The sequence below is a fragment of the Sciurus carolinensis genome, chromosome 18 (assembly GCF_902686445.1).
Source record: "Sciurus carolinensis chromosome 18, mSciCar1.2, whole genome shotgun sequence".
NCBI lineage: Eukaryota > Metazoa > Chordata > Mammalia > Rodentia > Sciuridae > Sciurus > Sciurus carolinensis.
This window is the reverse complement of record NC_062230.1, coordinates 5,832,319-5,855,331: the sequence shown is the minus strand read 5'-3', so window position 1 is coordinate 5,855,331 and position 23,013 is coordinate 5,832,319. Positions and strand designations below refer to the sequence as shown.

At 51.6% G+C, this 23,013-nt stretch overlaps 1 protein-coding gene and 1 non-coding gene across 3 annotated transcripts in view; both read left to right on the top strand.

The window, feature by feature from the left end:
- Hip1 (huntingtin interacting protein 1) overlaps positions 1-23,013 on the top strand; it is a 138,878-nt gene that overhangs the window by 19,114 nt on the left and 96,751 nt on the right. The window lies entirely within an intron of this gene.
- Trnaa-cgc (transfer RNA alanine (anticodon CGC)) lies at positions 6,540-6,612 on the top strand. Its single transcript has one exon. It is a non-coding gene; the product is annotated as a tRNA-Ala (tRNA).

The following is a 23,013-nucleotide window of genomic DNA, read 5'->3' as shown; positions in this document are numbered from 1 at the left end:
CTCAGCCGCGTGTCAGCGCCTCATCCTCTTTCTCCCTCTGTGATAATCAGGATGTTAGAGCTGCTCTTTTGGTGATCTGGATAGAAACACCATGAATAATTAATGCTAGTATTAAAAAGCCTAAGCAGTGTCATTGAGATACTTGGCCAAAGAGTCACTTGAGTGGTGTTCTAGCTTGGAATTTGGAGGAGCGCTTATCTCCGGAGGACATCAGAGCACAGATTTTGAAAATGTTGCCAGCTCGTTAGTCTTTGCGAGGAGCGGCCTGATGGCCCAGGACGTGATCCTTCCGTAGGACACCCACAGCACCTTAGCCATTTGGGGGCATTTCTGACCTTCCCTAGCAGGATGTTGCCACGGATGGGCTTCAATTCTGATAGGAAGACAAGAGACCATGTAGAAGACACAGAGACCCCCCCCCCAAAAAAAAAGAGGAAGTAAAATCATGTGCTGGTTATTCAATTTCAGCAAAACTGAAAATTAGTGGGATATTGATGGAGGCAGGTTTTATTGGCTATAAATTTAACACGGCCTAGAATTCCCCAGACCTAGCCAGGTGTGGTGGTGCACACCTTAATCCCAGCTCCGTGGGAGGCTGAGGCAGGAGGATTGCAAGTTCAGGGTCAGCCTCAGCAACTTAGTGAGACCCTGTCTCAAAATTAAAAAATAAAAAAGGGCTGGGGGTGAAGCCCAGTGGTACTGCACCACACAACAAAAGAATGCCGCACACTTAATGGACATTACAGAATAAAAGGGAAAAGATGTCCCCAGTATGACATACGACCCAAGTGACCACTCATAACCAACACTTTAAATTACCATCCCTCAGCCAGCTCTGTTCAACATCCCTGCTGGAAGTCCTGGCCCGGGCGGTTAAGCAGGAAAAGAAAGAAGGGGTGTCAGGATTGCACAGGAAGAAGTGGACTTACCTCGGTTCCCTGAAGATATGAGCTTGTCTTAAATGACAGGGGTCTAAAGAGTCCACAGAAAACCCTGTTGGCACCAAAACACAAATTCAGCAAAGCCACAGGATACAAAGTTGACGTATAAAAATCAATTGCATTTCTATTGAAATGAACAATTTGAGAAGGAAGTTAAGAAAACAGTTAAACTTAGAGTACCACCCAAAGTAATAAAATACTGAGAAATTAAGTTAAACAAGAAGTCGAAAGACTTACACAGTGCAAACTACAAAGTAATTTTGAAAGAAATAAGGATATAAATAAATGGAAGCACATCTTATGTTCACGAGTTGGAAGACTTCATGGTGTTAATATGTCAGTACTACCCAAAGAGATCTGTACATTTAAGGCAATCGCTGTTAAAATCTCAGAAATAGAAAAGTCCATCCTAAAATTCCTGTGAAATCTCAAGGGACCCTAAGTAACTAGAACAATCCTGAAAAAAGTAAAAGAACATAGCTGGGGGACTCCCAACTTCAAAACTTACTACAGAGCTATGGTAATCAAAAAATATGATACCAGCATAAAGAGAGACATAGAGCAATAAAACAGAATCAAAACAAACCCTCATACATGTCATCAAATGATTTTCAACAAAGTGCCAAGACCACTGGATGGGGAAAAGCCGAACCTTGTCAGCAAATAATTCTGGGAACACTAGATATATACAAAAGAATGAAGTTATATTTACCTACTATGATACACAAAAATTAACTCAAAAGTCAACCCATAACTTCAATGTATGACCTAAACCATAAAGCTCAAAAGAAAACAGAACAAAAGCTTTGTGACGTGGATTTGGCAATGATTACTTGGATACAACACCAAAGGTACAGGCCACAACAAAAAAGAATAGGTGAATCAGAGTTTTTGAAAATTACAGATTTTATGCAACTTAAAGAATGGGGGAAGATATTTGTAAATTATAAATCTGATAAAGGATTGATATCCAGAATACAGAGAGAACTCTTGAAACTCAACAACCACCCTATTCAAAATGGGTAAAGGACTGCTGGAGACATTTCTCAAAGAAGATGTACAAATGGTTAATAAATGTATGAAAGGATGCTCAAAATAACTCCTTAGTGAACTGTAAATCAGATCTACAATGAGATCCAACTTTATAACCATTAGGATCGCTACTATTAAAAAAATAAGTACTGCAGAAGATGTAGAGAAATGGGAACTCTTCTGCAGGGTTGGTGGGAATATAAAATGGTACCCCTGGAAAACAGTGTGATGGTTTCCCAAATATTAAAAATGGAATTGCCATGAGATTCTGCAGTTCTTCTGGAAATGTGCTCGAGTACTAAAGGCAGGGTCTCTAGGAGATATTTTGTCATGGTAGCAATATTCACATCAGCTAAGACATGGAAGCAACCCAAATGTCCATCAGTGGAACTGGATAAGCAAAATGTGATTCAGTGTGTGTATATACAATGGAATATTATGGAGCTTTTAAAAGGAAGGGCATCGTGTTGCCTGCTAACGTGAATGATCCTTGAGGACATTATGCTAAGTGAAAAAAGCCAGTCACAAAAAGACCAGTACTATATGGTATGACATATATAAAGAACCTAGCGTCATCACGGCCACAGAGACGGGAGTGGACGGGTGGTCATCATGGCTGGGAGTGGGGATAGGGGAGAGTGTCAGCTTTGCGAGATGACGAAGCGTCTGGAGGTGAATGATACTGATAGCTGTATGGGAATATGAATGCACATGATCACTTAAAAATGGCTAAGGTGCTAAATCTTTTGTGTATCTTTCTATAACTTAAAAAATTGGAAAAGAAAGAAAAAAGCCATTTGGATTTCTTTAAAGATGTCTTAAAAGCATGGAATACAACAGGTTTCTGGAACTACAGAAAATTTGCATTTCCCAAATTCTTCATTGAGTGGCTTCTTAGCATCACAGAAGGGTAAGAACCTTCCTGAGCCTGCCAGGAGACTTGTTTCCTGCTGTATTTGAGCCTGAAATATGCTCACTTTAAGATTCTATTTCTACTCTCAGGTTGTTTTAGTCCTTGCTTGATGGCCCTCTTCTGCTCATTCTTTGACTGTCCTTTCCTTTCCTTTTTTTTTTTTTTTTTTTTGGGGCAAAGATTCCATTTATTCAAGGTCACATTGGGTGACTGTTTGCTGAGCATAAGACATGACTCCTGGGTGCCTGTTCAGCAAAACTGACTTTCCTTTTTGTTGTCTTGGCTGCAAGCACTGGCCATGGACACAGCCGTGGGATGGTGCCAGGCACTGTGGGTACCATGGCGAAGACCTTCCCAGGGCCATCGCCTGGCCGCTTGCCTCCTGCCGCCTGAGCTGCTGGGATACATGATGAAGGTGGGGTAGCGGGTGAAATAGGGCGAGGGTGCTGCAGCTTCACTGTACATGACTGCTGTTGCTTCCGCATTCTGACGTTCTTACACCATTGTCTGCAGGCATTTAATTAGCCTAATTGTCCATGTCTTGTAGAATAGTGACCTCTCCTCTTTGATAGCTTTTAAGATATTCTTTTAATGTGGTACACGATGTACATCGAGTTTTTAAATTTATCATTCTTGGAACTTGGTTGGCATTTACTCCAATTCTGGATATTTTTCCTTCCTTATCTTTTTAATTATTGCCTCTGATTTTTTCCTTATTCTCTCTTTTGCAACTCCTATTAAGTATGTTTTGGAACTCCTCGTTTTAATTTCCATTTTAATTTTTTTCTTTCCTGTCTCTTTTTCTTTCTCTGTTTTCATTCTAGTTGATTTCCTTAGATTCACCTTCCTATTCACTAATTCTCTCTTTAGTTGTATCTGAATCTACTCTTTGATGTCTAGAATGTCTACTTTGTTCCTTTTAAAACCAACTTACTCTTTTTCTACAGTGCCTTCATTTTCCTTTGTGGATTTTGTTCCTTTATCTTTAATATAAGAAATAAAGTAATATTACTTTTATTTGTTGTTTTTTGGCACTGGGGATTGAACTCAGAGGCACTTTACCAAGGAGCCACATCCCCAGCCCTTTCTTATTTTTCATTTTGAGACAGGGCCTCACTAAGTTGCTGAGGCTGGTCCTGAACTTGTGATCCTCCTGCCTTAGCCTCTCAAGTCACTGGGATTACAGGCATGCACCACCACACCTGACTTATAAAGTATTATTTTTCAGATGTTTCTTACAGGAGACTATTACTTATTGTTCCTGGAATATAATTTTGCTGTCTGTTGGATCTGCTCTTTGCATAGCATCTGATTATTTCCCCTCTGACTTTGTCATTTGTGGCTGTGGGTCATCTTTGGTGGAGATTATATTCCTTGGGGTCCTTGGGGTCCTTGGGATCCTGTAGGTGCCCCGTACTCTGTGTCTCTTGGGACCATTTAGTAGTTGTCTCTGCCAAGTCCTCCTGAGCTCACTGGTTTCAGGTCAAGTTTTATTGGTTTTCCAGGGCAGGGCTTCTGTGCTGCAGGAAGCTGGGGAGCCTGGCCGACTGTGCAGACCAGGCCCAAGGCTTGGCTTCTCTCTAGACTCCCCGCTGGAGGCCTGGCTCTGACAGCTTTGGCCAGGAGCTCAGTTCCTGGTCTGAGACATGCGCAGAACCTTTGTGTCTGCTGCTTGTTCAACCTCTTTAAAGGGGCTTCCTGTGACTCCCCAGAGAGGTTCCTCTGCACTCCGCTCAGTCCCTTGTACTGTCTTTGTGGTGCTCGTCACCCGCTGGGATCATGCTCTTCTTTATTTTGGGGGGAGGCGGGGTTTCTCGTCATCTGTCTTTTACCATCACCTGTGCCAGAGTGGGCGCTCTGTAAGCTCCTTCAGAATCTGCCTTATTTGCTGGGCATGCAGGTTCAAACATCTATAATCCCAGAGACCTGGGAGGCTGAGGCAGGAGGATGGCAAGTTCGAGGCTAGCCTCAGCAACTTAGGGAGACCCTGTTTCAAAGTAAAAAATGAAGAGCTGGTGATGTAGCCCAGGGGTCAAGTGTCCCTTGTTCAATCCCCAGTACCAGGGAAGAAAAGACTGCCTTAAGTACTGGAGCCTGCTCAGCCTCCACCACCCTGCAGTGGACAGAAGTTAACTCCTGGGCTTCTTCCTCGGCCCCCTGCCACCGCCCTCAAAACCGCTGCGTCAGATCTCCCAGGAATGAGCACTGGATTCAGGGTCAGAGACCAGTGGCCCAGTCCTGTCTGCAAGGCACATTCCCTTTGTGATCTGGGGAAGTTACTTAACTTCCCTCCATCTGCGTTTTGTCTCCACAACAAGTCCAGTCATGCGTGGTAGGTGTTTATGACGATGGACAGTGAATGTCCCCCTCCGCTGGCATGGCTTTGGCAACGTCCTTACCCAGGGGAAGGGCAGTCATACCCTGTGTCCTCGGTGAGGGGCTGGGCTCCCCCATCCCAGGGCCCTGGAGCCCATGAGGGCTCCCATCCCTTTTTATAGCTTGGTCTCTGTCCCTGCCCATGGCTGCTGGGTGCCTGGGTGGTAAGCTCCAGGTCGTTCACCCCCAAACCTTTCGGGGGCTTCCTCCGAGGTCAATTGTAGAATCGGGTTGCAGCGTCACAGAGACCTGCCTGCTCCAGAGTCCTTCAGGGTTGGGGACCAGCGTGCTGGGATGTCACTGTGCCCTCAGCAGCGAGTCAGTGTGGGTCAGACTCAAGTTCAGAGTGTTCCTAGACCCACAGGGCGGATGGGCCAGGTGGCCCCTGCAGTGTACTCCACATCAGAGGACGTGGCCACACAGGCGCAAGAGCCCAGGAAGGCGGGATGGAACACCCCCCCTCGCTGTTCCTGGCAGGCGGTTCTGATCCCTCAGCCCTGGAGTCGGAGCGGAGAGGAGGAGCCAGGCGGGCCCCAGGGGTGGAGCAGCCGAGGCCGGGGCCACCGCAGAGGTCACTGGCATCTGGGGCCGGGCTCTTTCCTGGGCTTGTTTCCTTTGGCCCACGTCGTGATGTTGAAAGGCTGGAACTTCATGCCTTTACATGGAGAACTCGCGGTGGCCTCGCCACGGTCCCATCGCCCCACTGGCCTTCCTGTCCTGCCCTGGCTCCTGTCCGGCACCAGCCCAGGGCCCACGCCATCCCGGGAAAACCCAGGAGCAGGCAGGAGAGCCCAGGCGTCATGGGCACGGTCAGTGGACGGAATCAGCTTGGGAGGGAAGCGTCTAGGAACCAGTGCCGTGTTTGCCCAAGCGCACCGGCCATCTCGAAGGCAGGGAGGAAAGCGGAACCCAGCCCACCAGGGCGCACGGCCTCCGCGCACACGCTCCATCACAGCTACTGAGCATTGGCTGTGTGTTTTATTTTAAATTTAAAATTTAAATGTATGTGTGTATCATACGGTGCGGGATGGACGTTGGGCCTCCCTATGCGAGGCATGAACTCTGACACTGAGCCACAGCCTGACCTTGGATTTAATTTTTCAGAACCATTCATGTGACTCTTAAAAAAAAAGAAAGAAAGAAAGAAAAGAAAAATCAGGTACAGTGGCACACACATTTAGGAGCAATTTAGGAGACCGAGGCAGGAGGATTTCAAGTTCAAGGGCAGCCTCGGCAACTTAGCAAGACCCTGTCTTTAAAAAAAAATCTGTGGGGCTGGGGAGATAGCTCAGCTGGTAGAGTGCTTGCCTCGCAAGCACAAGGCCCTGGGTTCAATCCCCAGTTCCCCCCCAAAAAAACAATCTTTGAAAAGGATTGGGGATGTGGCTCAGTGGTACAGTGCCTCCGGGTTCAATCACCCGTACCAAAGACCAAAACCAAAACAAAACGAGAAGGAAGTCGACTCCCGCCATCCCTGTCCCCTACTACCTCACTTCTGCTGGACCGAGGTAGAAAACCACCCAACTGCTCTCTTGTGTCCGTTCAGCTTCGATGTTCACGTGCGAGCACATAAGCATGTGCGGGGACGCTCTCCCACCCCTCAGGTACAGTCATGGCTTAGCGTCTTTCCCACTTGACCAGGGCTGGGTAATACCTTTGCCTCAGCTGGGAACACGCTCCCGCATCCCTGTTGACAGGTGAATAGTAAAGACAGTGATTTGTAGGTAAGGTCGCGGCTCCAGCGTGGAACGGCCTGGGCTTGAAACCCAGTTCCACCCCCGGGACGTGGGCTGGAGTACTGACCTCTGTGCCTCCGTCCCCTGGTGCCTGGTGACCACACGGGCGCCTGCTCCCGTGAGACATGCCAGAGAAGTGCTCAGGGCCTGGCTTCCGGCAGCCCCTGCTTTCCCCCATCCTTTGCAGCCGTGAGCTCGGTAAACGGGACGCCAGGCTGGGGCTGAGGAGTGACAGGGTGGCCCCGTGGGTAGACTGGGTCTGGTGGCAGTGTGACATGCCAGCCAGCAACTCAGTCAGTGGGAGGCTTCCTTCATTTCCGAGTGGGAGCTGGAGTGTGGAAAGACGTCAGCTCTTCTTTTGGAAACAAAGCCCAGAGGATCTCTTTTAGAACTTAAGTTCTAAAATCTGTCTGGAAGCGTGAGACTGATTTTAAAAATGTGAAGAAGATCGTGGCGAGAAGAAACTTGCCCCACTAAAGATCCAGACACATTTTTAATGATTTAAACGGTGACCCCATTAATGGCTTAAAAATAAACAGATCCGGCAATAGAATAAATAGCCCAGAAACTTACCTTTTCACATGTGTGAGTCAGTTGTCTGATAAAGATGAGTCCACAAGGCGGGAGGAATGCAAGGTCATCTGATAAATGAGGCAAGGTAATTCGGCTGGCTGTTGGTGAGAAGGAAGTGCTTTAGATTCTCTCCAGATAGATTCTAGATAGATTAGAAAGTTAAATTTTGGAATCAAACCATTAAAAAAAAAAAAGGTAGTAAAAGAAAATTGCAAAAAAAGAAAAGTAGAAGGAGGCTCTTGGGGTCAAGGAGGACCTCTGAGTTTCAAAGCAGTCAAAAATATCACAGTTACGAGGAAAAACCAAGTCGTGATTGCAAAAAGGTAAGTGGTCTAGGTTAGTTCCCTGGTTCTCAGAACCAGGTACCACAAACTGAGTGGCTCAAAACGACGGAGATCTATTATGTCACACTTTTGGAGGCCAGAAGGCCAAAGTCAAGCTGTCAGCAGAGCCAGGCTCCCTCGGAAACCTTCAGGGGAAATTTTATTTTTTTAATTTGGTACCGGGGATTGAACCCAGGGGCACTCAACCCCTGAGCCACACCCCCAGCCCTTTTTTATATTTTATTTAGAGACAGGGTCTCGCTGAGTTGCTTAGGGCCTCATTAAGTTGCTGAGGCTGACTTTGAACTCTCGATCCTCCTACCCCAGCCTCCCAAGCTGCTGGGATGACAGGCATGCGCCACGGCACCTGGCCTGTGTAGGGGACGATTCTTCCTGCCACCTCCAGCTGCTGGTGTTTGCTGGCAGCCTTCCGGTGACTGGGCTGGCAGGTGTGTCCCTGCACTCCACACCTCTGTCCTCCACGAGTCTGTGTCCCCGCCATGTTGGATTCCGGGCCCACCTCCTCCAGTGTGAGCTCTTCTCTTCTGACATCTGAATGACCTGCTTGGAAAGAAGGTCACCTTCTGAGGAACCGGGCATTGGGGCTTTAGCATATCTTTTTGGAGGGGACAGAATTCAATTTCTATCAGGCTTCCTCTGTCAAAGCACAAGATAGGACTTCAGTTTGGGTATCAGATTGGCTCCTCCCCTTCATTTTCCAAGATTTGCCAGATACATAGTAGAAAAGAAATATGAACCATAAAGACCCACAAGGAGCTGGTCTCAGTGACACACGCCTGTAATCCCAGGCACTCAGGAGGCTGAGGCAGGAGGATCACAAGTTCAAGGCCAACTTGGGCAACTTAGGGAGACCCTGACTCAGAAGATAAAATAGACTGGGGAGTAGCCCCGTGGTAGGGCACCCTGGGTTCAACCCCCAGAAGAAGAAAACACCCACAGGATGAAGGTAGTCGCTGTCCAGTGAGACGCCATGTTTTGGAAAGAAGAGAAGAAGGCAGAAGAGCAGTTGCCTGGAGTGCGAGCTAGGGGGTTCCTGCTGGGGCTTAGGTGCAGGTGAACCACGGCCCTCCCGCCCCTGCCGAGTTCCAGGTGTTGTACCCTGCGGCTGAGAACAGGATGTAGAACTGACCCGCAGGAGCTGCTGGCACAGACACCCACTGGCAGAGGGTTGCATACAGCAGGTGTCCAAACAAGGGGATCACTGGAAGTCTGGAACCTTCCCTCCCTCCAGATGAACCACGTTCAAGTCACCCAGAACTCACCTCCCAGGCAGGCAGGTCAATAGAAGCTTCTCTGAGAAACCCAAGGTGCCAGAAAACCCCACACAGCCTGGCATTTAGGAGGCCCCAGTGGGAGGACTAGCTCTGCCCATTCGCCCTCACTCAGAATTTGCCAGTGGCTGAGCTCCCCCATGCTCACGGAATTTCCAATTAACTTTAAGAGCCTCCCGGCTAATATAAACAGCTAAGCAAGGGTCGGCGGACACATCAGGGAGTCAAGGATCTGTGAATAAAAGAACTAAAATAAGTAATCAGGAAGGCACTTCAAGAAACAGATGTGCAAGCTCAGAAGAAAACTCCAGTCCAAGAAAGAGAGAACAGAGGTACAGAAAGGAAAGAAGTTATGTACGAAAGTCTCCCAGGAGACACATCTGCAGACCACAAATGCCCAGTATGATAAGTGACAAAAGACATACCCAGGCACAGCGTTGTGGCATTTTCAAATACCAGGGATAATGAGAGACTTCCACAAACTTCCAGAGAGGAAGAACAAATGTCAGAGAAGGGACAAGAATTGAATGATTCTGAAGTTATCAAGAGCAACATTGAGTGCCAGGTGCCTTAATGCATTTTCCATTGCTATGACAGAATAGCTGAGACTGGGTCATTTAAAAAGACGAAAGGTTTATTTTGGCACATAAGTCTGGAGGCTGCATAGTCCAGGAGCATGGGACCTACCTCTGCTAGGCTTCTGCTGAGGGGCCTCCTGCCGGATCCTGCCCTGGCAAATTGCATCACGGCAGGATGGAGCAGGTACCCCAAGAGAACGTGCTCGGCCTGGACGTCCGTTGATCCTTGAATGCAGCACTGGGTGGAACCATTCCCGAGGGCAGGCCCCTCATGACTCGGCCCCCTGCCCAGGGCCCGTCTCCACACGCCGTTCCCACTGGGGGCTGAAGCTTCCAACGCGAGATCTGGGGGACGCATGCAGATGCGGCCCTGGGTACCGTGTGCCTCTGGCGTCTGTGGTTTCCTGGCAGCCACGAGCGAGCGCGGGCAGGGGAGCAGAGCGCGGGCCGCAGAGGCGGACGCCCAGCACTCCAGTGGGCCAGAGGAAGAGGAGGCCGGGAGCGGGCCAGGGCGCCACGGGCGCCTCCCAGAACCAGGGCGCCCCGCAGGACCTCTCGCACAATGAGGGCTTGGGAAAGAGGGAGCCGCACAAAGGACATTGTGCAGCGCAATAACAAAGGGGCCCTTGACGCCAAGGAACAAAAGTGGACCCGCCGCAGATGTCCTCCCGCCTTCCACAGTCATCGCCCAGCGTGGCCGTTTACCAGGATATCTGTCACCGTGAGAAGATGGGGAAGGAGGCGGGAGGAGAGCTCAGAGTCACGTCTTAGCTGTCCCCGTCGGAGGTCAGCAGGTGACGTTTAAAGGCAGTGAGGAAACAGCAGAGGAAGGCTGTTCCCTGGGAACGTGGAGTGTGTTGCAAGAGAGCCTTGGGGGCCGGGGACGGGGTGCGGGCGGAGGCTCCAGGTTGCTAGTCAGCCGTCCTCGCCATGCGACTTCTCTTTTAGTGGAGGTAAAATTCGTGCACCATGGAATTAATCCTTGACCCTTCTAAAGGGTACAAGTCAGTGGCGTGGAATCCATTCCCAGTGCTGTGCGATCGCCACTCTGGCTCTAAGACGTTTTAATCCACCCAAAGGAAGCCACTTACCCTCTAAGCAGTCATCCCCCACTCTGTCTTCCCCTCTGCCTACTCTCTGGGAGCCGCTGGACCGGCTGTCTGTCTGTCTGTCTGTCTGTCTGTCTCTATGGATTTGCCCACTCTGGAAGTTTTACATAACTAAGTTACACAATAGTAACTTTCTCTGTTGTGATTCTTTGCCTGGGCATGATGTCTTCAGGGTTTGTCCACATCGTAGCATATATCTGAACTCTACCACTTTTCACAACTGAATAATATTCCATTTCATTGCAGGGACAATACCACCTTTGCTCATTCATTTAGCAGTCAGTGCGCATTTGGGTCATTTCTGCTTCATGGCTACTGTGAACAGTGTTACCATGTACATTCCTGTACAAATATCAATTTGGATAACTAGTCTCAGTTCTTTGGGCACGCACTTAGTAGTGGAATTGTGGGGTCTTGTGGTAATTCTTGGTCTGACTCTCTGAGGAATTACCCAACTGTTTTCTCTTGTGGCTCCACCATTATACATTCTCACCAGCTGTGTGCAAGGGTTCCAGTTTCTCTACACTCTTGCCAACACCTGTTATCTTATGGTTTTTAAAATGGGAGCCATCGCTGTGTGTGTGAAGCAGTATCTCGTGGTTTTGATTTGCGTTTCCCTGGAGGCCCATGATATGGAGCGTCTTTTCATATGCTCATGGCTTTATCTTGTTCAGAAGAATGTCTATTTAAGACTTTATATATTTTTAAAAATTGAATTGTTTTCATTGTTGTTGATTTGTTAGAGTTCTTTATATATTTGGGGTATTAGACTCATCAGAGTATGATTTGCAAATATTTTTCCCATTCTGTAGGTTTTCACTTTCTTGATAATGTCACTACTTGGTTTTAAAACTATATCCCTGTTTTATTTTGATGATTTTGATTAAATAATTTAAAATTAGTAAATGGGTAAATTCAGCTATTAAGAAGTAATGTGTTTTAAAAAGTGATAAAAATTTTAGTATACAAAGAACTTAAAAACCTAAGAAAGATACAAATTCCAGATCAGTGGACATGGATCAACAACTCACAAAAGAGAAAAATTCATAATCACAAGAAAACTTAACAAGTAAAAAATACAAATTAATATTAGGTTACATTTAAAAATCAAATATCAAGACGTACCAAATGGGCTCTTCAGTAATAACGGCAGGGACAGGAGTGAGTTTGGAAAGCTGCTTGGCCCAGAGCCAGAACCTTCACCAGTGCTTCAACTTCAGACTCTCTCCTAGGAAAATGGCTTGAAACTCACAGAACCCTCTTACCACCAAGATGCCTGTCACCGTGTGAGTGCAGTAGTGCCCTGACCCCCGCAGGGGTAGGGGTGGGTCGCTGTTGGTACACCCGGCACGTGGTAGGCAGGAGTGCTGACCACCACCACCGCAGGATGCCCATCCTAACCGCCACTGGCGACTGTCCTGTGAAGCGTTTGGATGGTGAAACTCCAGCTTTTGGGGAAACGAGGTTGAAACTCGCATCTGGATCTGGGCTGTGGTGGGGTGGCAGAGTGCTCGCCTAGCACGTGTGAGGCCCTGGGTTCGATTCTTGGCACCACGTAAAGGTCCATTGACAACTAAAAAAGTATCTTAAAAAACTCTTCTCTGGAATACGGTCTAACCATCTTTTTTTTTGGAAAGGTCTTATTTAATGGTAAAAATAAAGATGGAAAGAGGGGGCTGGGGAGATAGCTCAGTCGGTAGAGTGCTTGCCTTGCACGCACAAGGCCCTGGGTTCGATCCCCAGTAGCATGCCCTGTCCCTGCTGCCGCCCAGTTGCGCCGCCCGGCTCTGCTGGGACAGGGGCCCGGACTCCCCGGGCAGAGGGAGGCTGGGAGGCCGGGAGGCCGGGAGGCCGGGAGGCCGGGTGGGCCGGGCCCGCGGCACCTTCGCCTCCCTGCCGGTGAGCGAGGCGGGTTTTGCTGGCCAAGCGGGGGCGACGCGCCGAGCACGCTGGGAGGTGCAGGCGCCGACCGACCCGCTGTGCACCAGGGATCGCAGACAGAGCGTGGCCTGGCGGGCGCACAGTCCAGGTCAGGCGGCATCCGCGGGCTCCAGCCTGGGCCAGGGCGCAGGTCTCTGCCCGTGGCACGGCGGACGGCGCCCTCCCTGCCCTGGCAGGACCCCAGCAGACCTCCCCCACAGCCAGGCCTGGCGTTCCCGAGTGCCCGGGCCTCCTCTGTGCTCACGGCCGTGAGGAGCAGCCCTCCGTGGGCAGTCTGCACTCGCATCCACACGCACGTGCGTTTCGGCAGGCGTGTGATGTTTCGCGGGTGTGTGTCCCGTGTGTGAACAGCGCTCTGGTTGGGTCGGTGTCGCCCCTGCGACGAGGCGTTGGAAGCTCAGGTCCGCCTGCGCTGGCTTTCCTGTCTCGCCAGCAGAGTCGCCTGCAGAGGGAGGGCCGGTCCCGAGCATGCCTGCGTGGAGCTGAGCCAGGGACCTGGGAGAGGACAAAAGGAGCCTTGAAGAAAGCCCTGGGCAGCTGGGCAGCAGCGGCTCAGTTCCTCCGCTTGTCTTCCAAGTTTGGGACGCCCTGGGCCTCTGGGCCACTCCGCTGCCACTCCCAGGGAGACTTCTTGATCTGAAGGTCACTGTTGGGAGCTGGAGCCGGCGGTCATGGCGAACCCCTGCCCACCTGTTGGTTTGGTGCAGCTGTCCTGGGGAGCGGACCTAAGGCCACTGAGGGTGGGAGGGAGGGGCAGGCAGCTGTTGGCAGCGGGCGCAGGGCCAGGCCCAGGACAGCGGGGTGCAGGGTTTGTGCAGAGGACTGACAGGTGGGGCTTTGTGTCCCGGGTGCCCTCATCCGGACGGGCCGCCACAAGCAGATCTCTCCTAAATGCCGCTTCCTGTCATCTGGGCTGCCCTTGGCTACTGTCCAGCTACCCAGAGCCCCTGCACCCGCCCCTGGACATGCAGCCCCCCGCTTCCCTCGGGAGCCCATGCTCCACATGGCGGGGCCAGCTCTGCCTGGGCTGTGCGTGTGGGGCTGGGCCTGTCCAACCACGTGGGCAGCCAGGTGCCCGCTACTGCCAGCTCCGTGGCTCCACGGGTGGTTTCCCCTTCCGGACAGTGGCATGCACTAGGGCACTGGTGACGTGGGCAGGTGCCATGGTGGGTCCCGGAGGGGACAGCAGACCTGTCCTTGCCCACCATGTTGGAAGAGAGACCCATAAATGACTAGAGGAGTGATCTGGCTGGGGTGTGTAGGGGGTGCTGAGGAGCCTTGAGGGACACAGGGACTCTTTCTGTTTGGGAAGGTAGGCCTGCAAAGGGGGCACCCTGGAGCTCAAGAGAGAGGACTCAGGGATGCAGACACCCCGTGCAAGGGCCCTGAGGCAGGAAGGAGAGCCGGGTTCCGCACGGAGTGAGAGACTGGGGACCTGGTGGGAAGAGGGGAAGGCAGGCCCTGCGGTAGATTTTAAAGGTGTACCGAGAGCCCAGCTAGTCAGCCTTGTGTTTAGAACAACAGCTTTTCAGGAGGCTACAGAAGCGGTGAGGGCAGAGAGACGGGCCAGGGACCATGGTGGTCACTGCAGAGAGGATGGCCCTGGGGGAAGGGGCCCAGGGGCAGTAGCCAGGGTGGGCTGCTGCTCCTGGGAAGGTGAGTGCTGGCGGAAGGTCAGGGCCACCAGAGACCTTGGTCACTGCTCCAGTGTGGCCAGCAGCCCGAGCACCATGCTGCTGCCTGCGCTTTCTGAGCGCTAGGTAAGAAGAGTGTCCCTTTTGATGGAAAGAAATGCTCGTTGGGTGGTAAAGAATTTCCTGTCTCGCCTTCCTGGTCCCCCCAGGATTTCCTGGGTCCCCACACGTAAGCTCCTTGCTCTCAAGTGCTTGTCTCCGAGTCTGCTTCCGCGGGAACCTGAACTCCGACAGATTCTTCCATAAACGATGCAGGAGCAACTGGTTCAGCTTAGGGAAAAATCAGAGGAGGAGGATATTATTGTCTTAGGCCCCGACTACAGATAATTCCCAACCCTGTCAAAGACCTAACTGTAAAAAACCAAATCTTTTAAACTTTTAGAAGAAAATATGAGAGTCTCTTGACAGAGTTGGGGACAACATTCTTAAGACACCAAGGCACAAGGACAAGGAAACCTTGGGTGAGACCATCAGCTCTGTCAACAAAAGACGCCCCTGTAAAGCGACAGGTGTTGCAGAAAATGGACCAAAAGGATCAGTGCTCAGAACACAAGGAACCAGTTCAAGCCCACAGGAGGGAGCAGGCGACCTGGGGGCGAAGCCAAGGAGGTGTGAACAGGCCTTTTACGAAGAGGAGCAGGTGACCCAGCAGCACGTGAAACCCCAGCTCACACCCAGCTCACACCAGCTCACACTGTTCTGTTGGCAAAATGAAACTGCAGCTGAACAAAGCTGTCAGGAAGAGGGCCCCTGGGGCCCCAGCCTCTAGGAACTGGGGACCCATATGGTGGCCACCACCCTGGGGATCAATCTGGAGATGGCTGCAAATGTACAGACCCGAGTTGCAGCAGATTTTCTCCTAGACCCACGTACCCGTGTACGTCGGGACGTGTAAACAGGATTATTCACAGAAGCACCATATTCCGCCTGCAGTTATCAAAGGTGGAAAATAGCCTAAGTGTCCACGTACAGAGAATGGCCAAGTTCACTGGCACGGGGGATGCTCACCAGTCTCTGCTTCCCCAGCCCCTGTGACTCCGAAACCCTAAATGTGGAGCTCAGGAAACATCCCTGGGGTTGAGGTTCTGCCTGGGACGTGAGGTGGGCGGAGCTGGCACAGAGACATGCGTCTGTCACCTGATAGGCAGGGTGGAGACAGGAGGCCACACTGCAGACAGGTTTGGAGACTCATTTGCATCAGCGTAAAAACATGCAGGACAATAAACCCGAATGCAGGGTCACATTTGGGGAGTGAGGATCAGAGTGGGGCTGGGAAGATCCACAGGCGCTCAGCTCTGCTTTGTGAGGCAGGTGAAGGTGTGACCCTGCTGGGGGATGGGTACCTGGGGTCAGGCTGCATTTTTGCATTTTAATTGAAATGAAAGGAGAAGAAGAGGAAGTAGAGGCTGAAGCAAGGTCAGGGCAGGGGGAATCAGGATTTGGGAGGGGGCTGCAGGCAGGGCCCAGAGCAGGTCCCCAGGACTGGGGACCACCACATGGGGGGTCAGTGGACCCAGAGAGGCCCTGGAAGGGAGGGGTGCAGAGGAGGCTGATTGAGACAGGAGAGGAACTGGGGAGGAATTTTTTCTTTTTGGCAGTACTGGCCTCAAGCGTGCTAGGCCAGTGCTTGCTCCCCGCTGAGCTACAGCCCAGCCCAGGCGGGGCGCTCCTGAGCCTGAGAAGAGGTCTTTGTACTTGGCAGTGAGCTGTGGCAATCTAGGCAGTGTGGGCAGCGGGACAGGGCGGCTAGCCTAGGAAGAGAATAGGAGTGGACGGTGCTGGACACTCTTGGGGAAATGGCGCCTGCAGGTGGGGAAGGTGGGCGGCAGCTGGGGCGGTGGGGCTGAGGAAGCTGAGCTGGCCAGTGCCGACCGAAAGCGCAGGGCGGGTCAGCCCGGGCACTGCCTCCAGGCCCAGTGCAGGGCCCCATCTGTGCGTCTCTGTCCCAGCCCACCCAGAGACCAGGCCTGCTCGAGGGATTAGGGAGCCTGTGGTCACTCCATCCCGTGCACCCCAAGTCACAGGACAGCAGTGTCACGTGGTGCTAGAGGAGTGACTTCGTAGCACATAGCTGGGGGGTCCTGGTGCCTCAGTTCCTCGTGAAACATAGAGAAGGCCCGCTGGCCACACTGTCTCAGAGCTGAGCAGTAGGGACGAGTCCCCGGGTTGCAGAGCGCCACCTGCCCCACCCACAGCACTTCTCTGCACTTGGTCAGCGCGAGCTGGTTGGGGCGTCCCTGTCCCTGACCCTGACTTAGAGCTGAGGACTCGGAGTCCAAGGATTTAGTCCTCTGTTCAAGTTGGCGTCCCTGGCTGGCAACCGGGCTGCTCGGCCTCCCTGGGGAATAGAGAGGACGGTGCTATGTGAATGTCCAGGGCTGTGCCCGTGTTCATTGGTGACCAGAGCAGCCCCTTGACAAATGGGGAGCGTGTGTTCCTTTTTTCCCATGTCAGGAGGTAAGGATGGGGGGAGCCCAGGTTCACAGAGACCTGTGGCCTCCCACCTCTGCAGGGGCACTTCCAGAGGAGCAGCCCTGTGGACTCATTTTTGGCTCTTTCCTCCTGCCCTGGGTTCCCTGAGGTGCACAGATGGAAACGCGCACACCATGTCCCCAGGCTGTGTGTCCCTCCCAATTGGACGAGGAGCGGCTTTCCTTCCTGAGGGTCCACCCCTCCTCTCGCGTGTACAGTGACCGAACTCTCGCCCACTCTCGCGCACACCAGTCCCTGCCCAGGAACCCTGCAGGGACTGTCCCAGCCCATTTGGTCAAGTGGCCCCACGGGAAGCAGCTTGAGTCCTCGCGGTGCCGCAGCTGACGGCACAGACCTCTCATCCAGCCTGAGCCAGTGAGCGACGGACCCCCCTTCTTGCAGGCCGTTGAGTCCCACGACCTTTCTCCCAAAGTCCTTGAGTGTGCCCTCCATGGTGCCCGCCCTTGCCTGACCAGCAGAGCGGGGATGGATTGGCAGCAGATCCCTCAGGGCAGCAGGCTGGGGACACATTAGCAAAGCCAGCCTGTGACGTGGTCAGAACCGTTTGCTCCTGTCCCTGAGTTTTACAGCAGGTGTGTTTGGAGCGTGTGTGCGTGTGTGCGTGCGTGTACGTGTGTTCCAATTGCTCCTTAAACTTGAAAGCCCTTGACTCCCGGGGCGCAGGGGTATTTTCACCCGCTGGCTGCTGTTTTCCTCTTTTTTATGTCTCTAAAATGGGGATGTTGGCTTAGATGAATAACTTTGGATGCTTGTGTATTTATGTAGTCAGTCCACATCTGTAAACCCCCTTCATGCAGAGCCCGTGCTAGCCCTGGGGAGAGGGAGGAGGGCAGGACAGGACTAGGTACCACCTTCCTGCATCTGGTGGGTGGGCAGGTGATTGACGGGGGTGGGGGGGGACAGGGAGGACATAGGAGCGGGGGTGGGGCATGGGGCAGACACAGGAGAACCATGGTCTAGGGGTAGCAGGAGACCGTTCAGGCTGTAGCCTGGAGAAAGAGTAGGAACTACAGGAAGAGGATGTCGGGAAGAACATTCTAGCTGGGAGTCAGCTTGTGCAGAGCCTGTCTATTCCAGGAGTGCCGTTGGTAGACAGGAGGGGAGAGGGGCCTTAGATGGAGTGGATGGGACCACGGGGCAGAAGCCTTGAGGCCCTGTTGACAATGTTGTTTTTGTTTTTTGTTTTTTTTTAGTCCCAAGGACAGTGGGAAACCTTCAAAGCATTAGAAGCAAAGGAGAGTACAATTTTATCTGCATTTTTAAAAAAAGATCCTTCTGGCACATGGTAGCAACCCCAGAAATGGCCCCAGGTAGAGGGTGGATGGAAGGAGGCTTCGGTGTGAGGAGTGGGCTGGAGGGCAGTGGACGGGGCCAGGGCTCTGTTAGGAGGACCAGACGGTGGCCACAGAGACAGACAGAGAAGTGGAGTTGCGGGGATGTGGCATTGGCTGGACATGAAAGGAGGGCAGTCAGGGATTATCCTGGGATCCGACTGTGGCCACAGCCAAGAGCATGGCGGTGCCGTCACATTTGCAGGGACGGCCAGGGTGGACTCAGGGCATCTTGAGTCTGGGGTCATCGTGAGGCATTGACCGTGGCAGGTGGGTTGGAGAGCGGGGTCCACAAAGGCATGGGCTGGAGGGAGAGGACAGTCCACAGCTGCCTCAGGACCCCAGTGCTAAGCACAGTCCAGGGAAGGAAGGAGACAGGACAGCCTGGCCAGGAGGACAGGGAGGAGGTGCAGGGTGGGCGTGAGCCCCGGAGGCTGCAGACACCAGCGTGGGGGTGGGAGATGGCAAAAATGAAGAATTCCATGGATTTGGGCTGCAGTTGTGGCTCAGGGCGGAGCGCTTGCCTGGCACGTGTGAGGCACTGGGTTCTATCCTCAGCACCACAGATAAATAAATAAATTAAATAAAGGTAAAAAATAAAAAGAGTCTTAAAAAAAATTCTATGGATTTTGCACGTGGAGACTTACTGTTGACCCAGCAAGAGCCGGATCTGTGAAGTAGGTCAGCAGAGACCGGGGTTCCGGGAAGCCCGCCTGGGAAGGGAGGGTCTGTTGCTGGTGCCGTCATTGTGCGGTTGAGGAGGGATTCCTTTTCTCTTTTTAATTTAGAGAATCTTTTTAAAAAGCAGATGGGGCCTGGATGCTAACTCAGCCACCTGTAATCCCACCAGCTTGGGAGGCTGAGGCAGGAGGGTCACAAGTCCAAGGCCAGCCTCAGGAACTTAGCAAGACTTAGTTTCAAAATAAAAAATAAAAATAGAAAGGACTGGGGATGGAGCTCAGTGGTAAAGTGTCCCTGGGTTCAATCCCCGGTACCAATAAATAAGTAATAATAAAAGCAAATACGTAAATAATTAACAAATTATAAAAGCAGATGGGAGTAAACTGACATGGAATGGGGTATGACAGCGAGTGGGGAGTGTCAGTTTCCACGGGAGAAGCAGATCACAGAGGGACATAAATTATAAGGGTTCGTTTTTAAATCTTGGACCTTGCTCAGTGGTGGTAGTTGGTCGCCCTGTGGGTATGAAGCTGGTGTTTCTGGACCTCATGGTTCACGGGATACGGGGAGGAGGAGGGGGATGGGGAGCAAGAGCAAGCTGGAGTGTGGAGTCTGAGCTCAGCCCACAGGGTGCAGGGGACCTGCCTCAGCTTTTGCCCTTTGTCACCTGCGCCTGTCCCAGGAGACAGAGGAGCTAGAGCAGGAGGCACTGCAGTGATCAGCAGTGGTGGGGGGGATCGGCTGGCTCCCCGCCCCGACTGCCTGGGCCTCAGAGGCTCCGAACACTCTCCCGGCTGCTTTGCAGTCCCAGACAAAGCGCCTCATGCTAACTCGGCACTACCCGGGAAGGGGATTCTGGGAAGTGTGGTCCATTTGGCCAAGCCAGTGGGGTAGACGTCCATCCCAGGGGCCACTGCACCTGTAAGCCAGTGTTATCAGCTCCAGGCGTCGTTAGGAGCAGGGTGAGAGGGGGTTAGGACGAGCCTGCCCTCAGAACGCAGGTAGGAGCCAGGGAACGGACAGTAAGCAGTGCCCACACGATGAGGTCCCGATTGTGCTGAGCACCGTGAAAAAGGGAAGCAGAGGAGGGACTGGCGGAGGTGCTGGGTGGGAGGGAGGCTGTCGAGAGGCTGCCCTAAGCCTCTCGGAGTTCACCAGAGACCACGGCAGGCGAGAAGGGCTGAGCACAGGTCAGAGGGGAGCGCTTTCCAGGCCGGGGACAGTGGCCAGAGGCAGTATCCACACCCGGAGCAGAGCTGGTGGGGCGGAGAGGCAGGCCTTGCTGGACAGCCTACTCCACCGCCTGGTGACTCCTCAGAGACCCCGCCTGAAGGGTCTTCTCCCTACTCAATCCCTCAGGGTCACTAGTTGACTTGTCCTCTTCGGGGACAGCTGCCTGAGGTGATGGATAATGGTGGGGCAAGCGATGGACTAAGAGGCTTCAAAGAAGAGGTTAGGGAGTGAGGTGTCCGCCGTGGGGGCCTTGGAAAGCTCTGGGTGTGCTCCTGGAGTCCTGAAGGCCATGCGTGTGTCGGCTCCCTGCCGTCCTGAAAAGCCCTGAGGAGGAAGTGGTCCCTCCCTCTGCAGCCTGGGGACTCTGCGAGCAGGGTCTAAAACTGCCCGGCCGGCGGGGTAGGTGCCCGAGATGCACACAGAGCTTCGCAGCAAAGGCGGGTGTTCGTTAGTTCTGGAAGGATGTCTCTGTCCATCCCAGCTGACTAATAAGAGAGCTGGTTAAGACCTCAGTGACCACACCTGACAGAACACAATCTGCGTAATTACCAGGAAAATCACTGCCACAGGAGCAGGACACAAACCTGCAGAGGGCCGGAGCAGACTTCCAGAGTCGTCAGTCATATCATTTGAAATGTCCAGTATCAACAAAACGCGTAAAACAGGCATGCCAAGAAAGAATCCATAGGGAGAAAGGCAGTCAATAGCAGCTGTCCCCCAGGAATCCCCCACATTGGAATTGCTGGACAAATACTTTAAATGAGCTATTTAAAGTACATTCACAGAACTGAAGAAAACCCTACCTAAAGAATGACTGGAAGCATGCGAACAGATTCTCAAAGGGCAACGATCAACAATGAGACAGAAATTATAAAAAGGAACCACGAGGAAAATTGCGGAATTGAGAAGTACAATAACTAAAATCAAAAAATACTCACTGGAGCACCGAACCACCATTTGAGTAGACAGAAGCAACCCGTGAACTGATTCAGCTGAGACCCTCCAGGCTGAGGAAGGAGGACCAATGGAGAGAGCGTCAAATACCTGCGGGACTCTGTCCACACCCAAGGTATGCAAGTGGCAAATGTCACGGCAAGCAGAGAGACAGCGCAGAGAGGACATGTGAAGAGAAAGGAAGGAAAGCATGTCACATTTGGTGGAAAACATGAGTCTGCACATGAAAATGCTCAGTGAACTCCAAGAAGGATAAATTCAGAGATCTTCACCAAGATGTGTAATAATCATACCATCAGAAGACAAAAAGAGTTAGCCATGCTGGCACACTCTGTAATCCCAGCAACTCTGGAGGCTGAGACAGGAGGACCACACATTTGAGGCCAGCCTCAGCCGTTTAAATTGTCTCAAAATAAAAAAGGAAAACGGCTGGGGATATAGCTCAGTGGTAGAGCACCCCAGGGTTCAATCACAGACTGGGGGAAAATTAAAATTAAAAAAAAAAAGAAGGAACTCTATGTGGTTAAACTACTCTTCATAATTGAAGGAGAGGCCCTTGGGTTTGATACCCAGCACTATCCATAAAAAAAGAGACACTCCTCAGGCAGATGGAGGGTGTCTGCCAAAAACTCAGGGTTAACATCATTCTTAAAAGAGTGAAAGTTTCCCCCTAAGGTCAGGAACAAGGATGGAGCTCTTGCCACTTCTATTCAGGATTGTTCTAGGGGTTCTAACAAGGCAAGAAAAAGAAGTAAGAGTGCCCACACTGGCAGGGAAGAAGCGAGGGCCCCACCCCTGTGTGTGCGTGGGTTGGGGGTGGAACCCAGGGAGCTCTGCCTCTCAGTGGCATCTCTAGATCTTGTGATTTTTTATTTTTTTGTGGGGCTCACCGGGGATTGAGCTCAGGGCACTTGACCGCTGAGCCACCTCCCCAGCCCTGTTTTGTATCTTACTTAATACAGGGTCTCACTGAGTTGCTTCAGGCCTCGCTTTTGCTGAGGCTGGCTTTGAACTTGAGATCCCCCTGCCTCAGCCTCCTGAGCCGCTGGGATTACAGGCATTGACCACCACACCTATTTTTGATGACATTATTTTATCCATGTAGAAAATTCCAAAGAGTGTAACAACAAACTTTTACAGCTAATTAATGAGTCAAGCGAGGTTGTAGAATTCTGTCTCAATAATTAAAAACTAACCGCATTTCTATACACTAGCTCTAAAAAAATCCAAAGTGAAATTAAAGAAAACAAATAAAAAAGGGTAAAATGCCTAGGGATAAATTTAAACAAAGATGTGGGAAACCTGCATGTTGAAAACTGCAAAGCACCGTTGGAAGTACTTCAAGGAGACCCAAATACGTAGAAAGCCATCCCGTTCTCAGGTCACAAGAGCTAATGTTGTTGAGATGGCTCTATTTCCCTAGTGTAATTTCAATGACTTTTTTGCAGAAATATACAAGCTGATACTAAAATTTTTGATGGGAATTCAAAGAACCCCAAACAGCCAAAGTAATATTGAAAGAAAAGGACAAAGTTGGTGACCTCCCAACTTCCAAACTTATTACAAAGCTACAGAAGTCAAGGTGTAACCAGGCACACGGGTAGAGACATCGATCGGCCGAGTAGAATCGAATGTGCAGAAGTAAACCCACAGCGCTCAGTCAGCTGACTTCCAGCAAGTGTGCCAAGGCCATTCGTGGGGGAGGAAAGGTCTTTTCTACCAAGGTGCTTGGACCACTGGACGCCCCTGTGCAGAAATGAACTCCAAGTGGATCAGAGACCAATGCAGAAGAGCAAACCTGCAGAACCCCTAA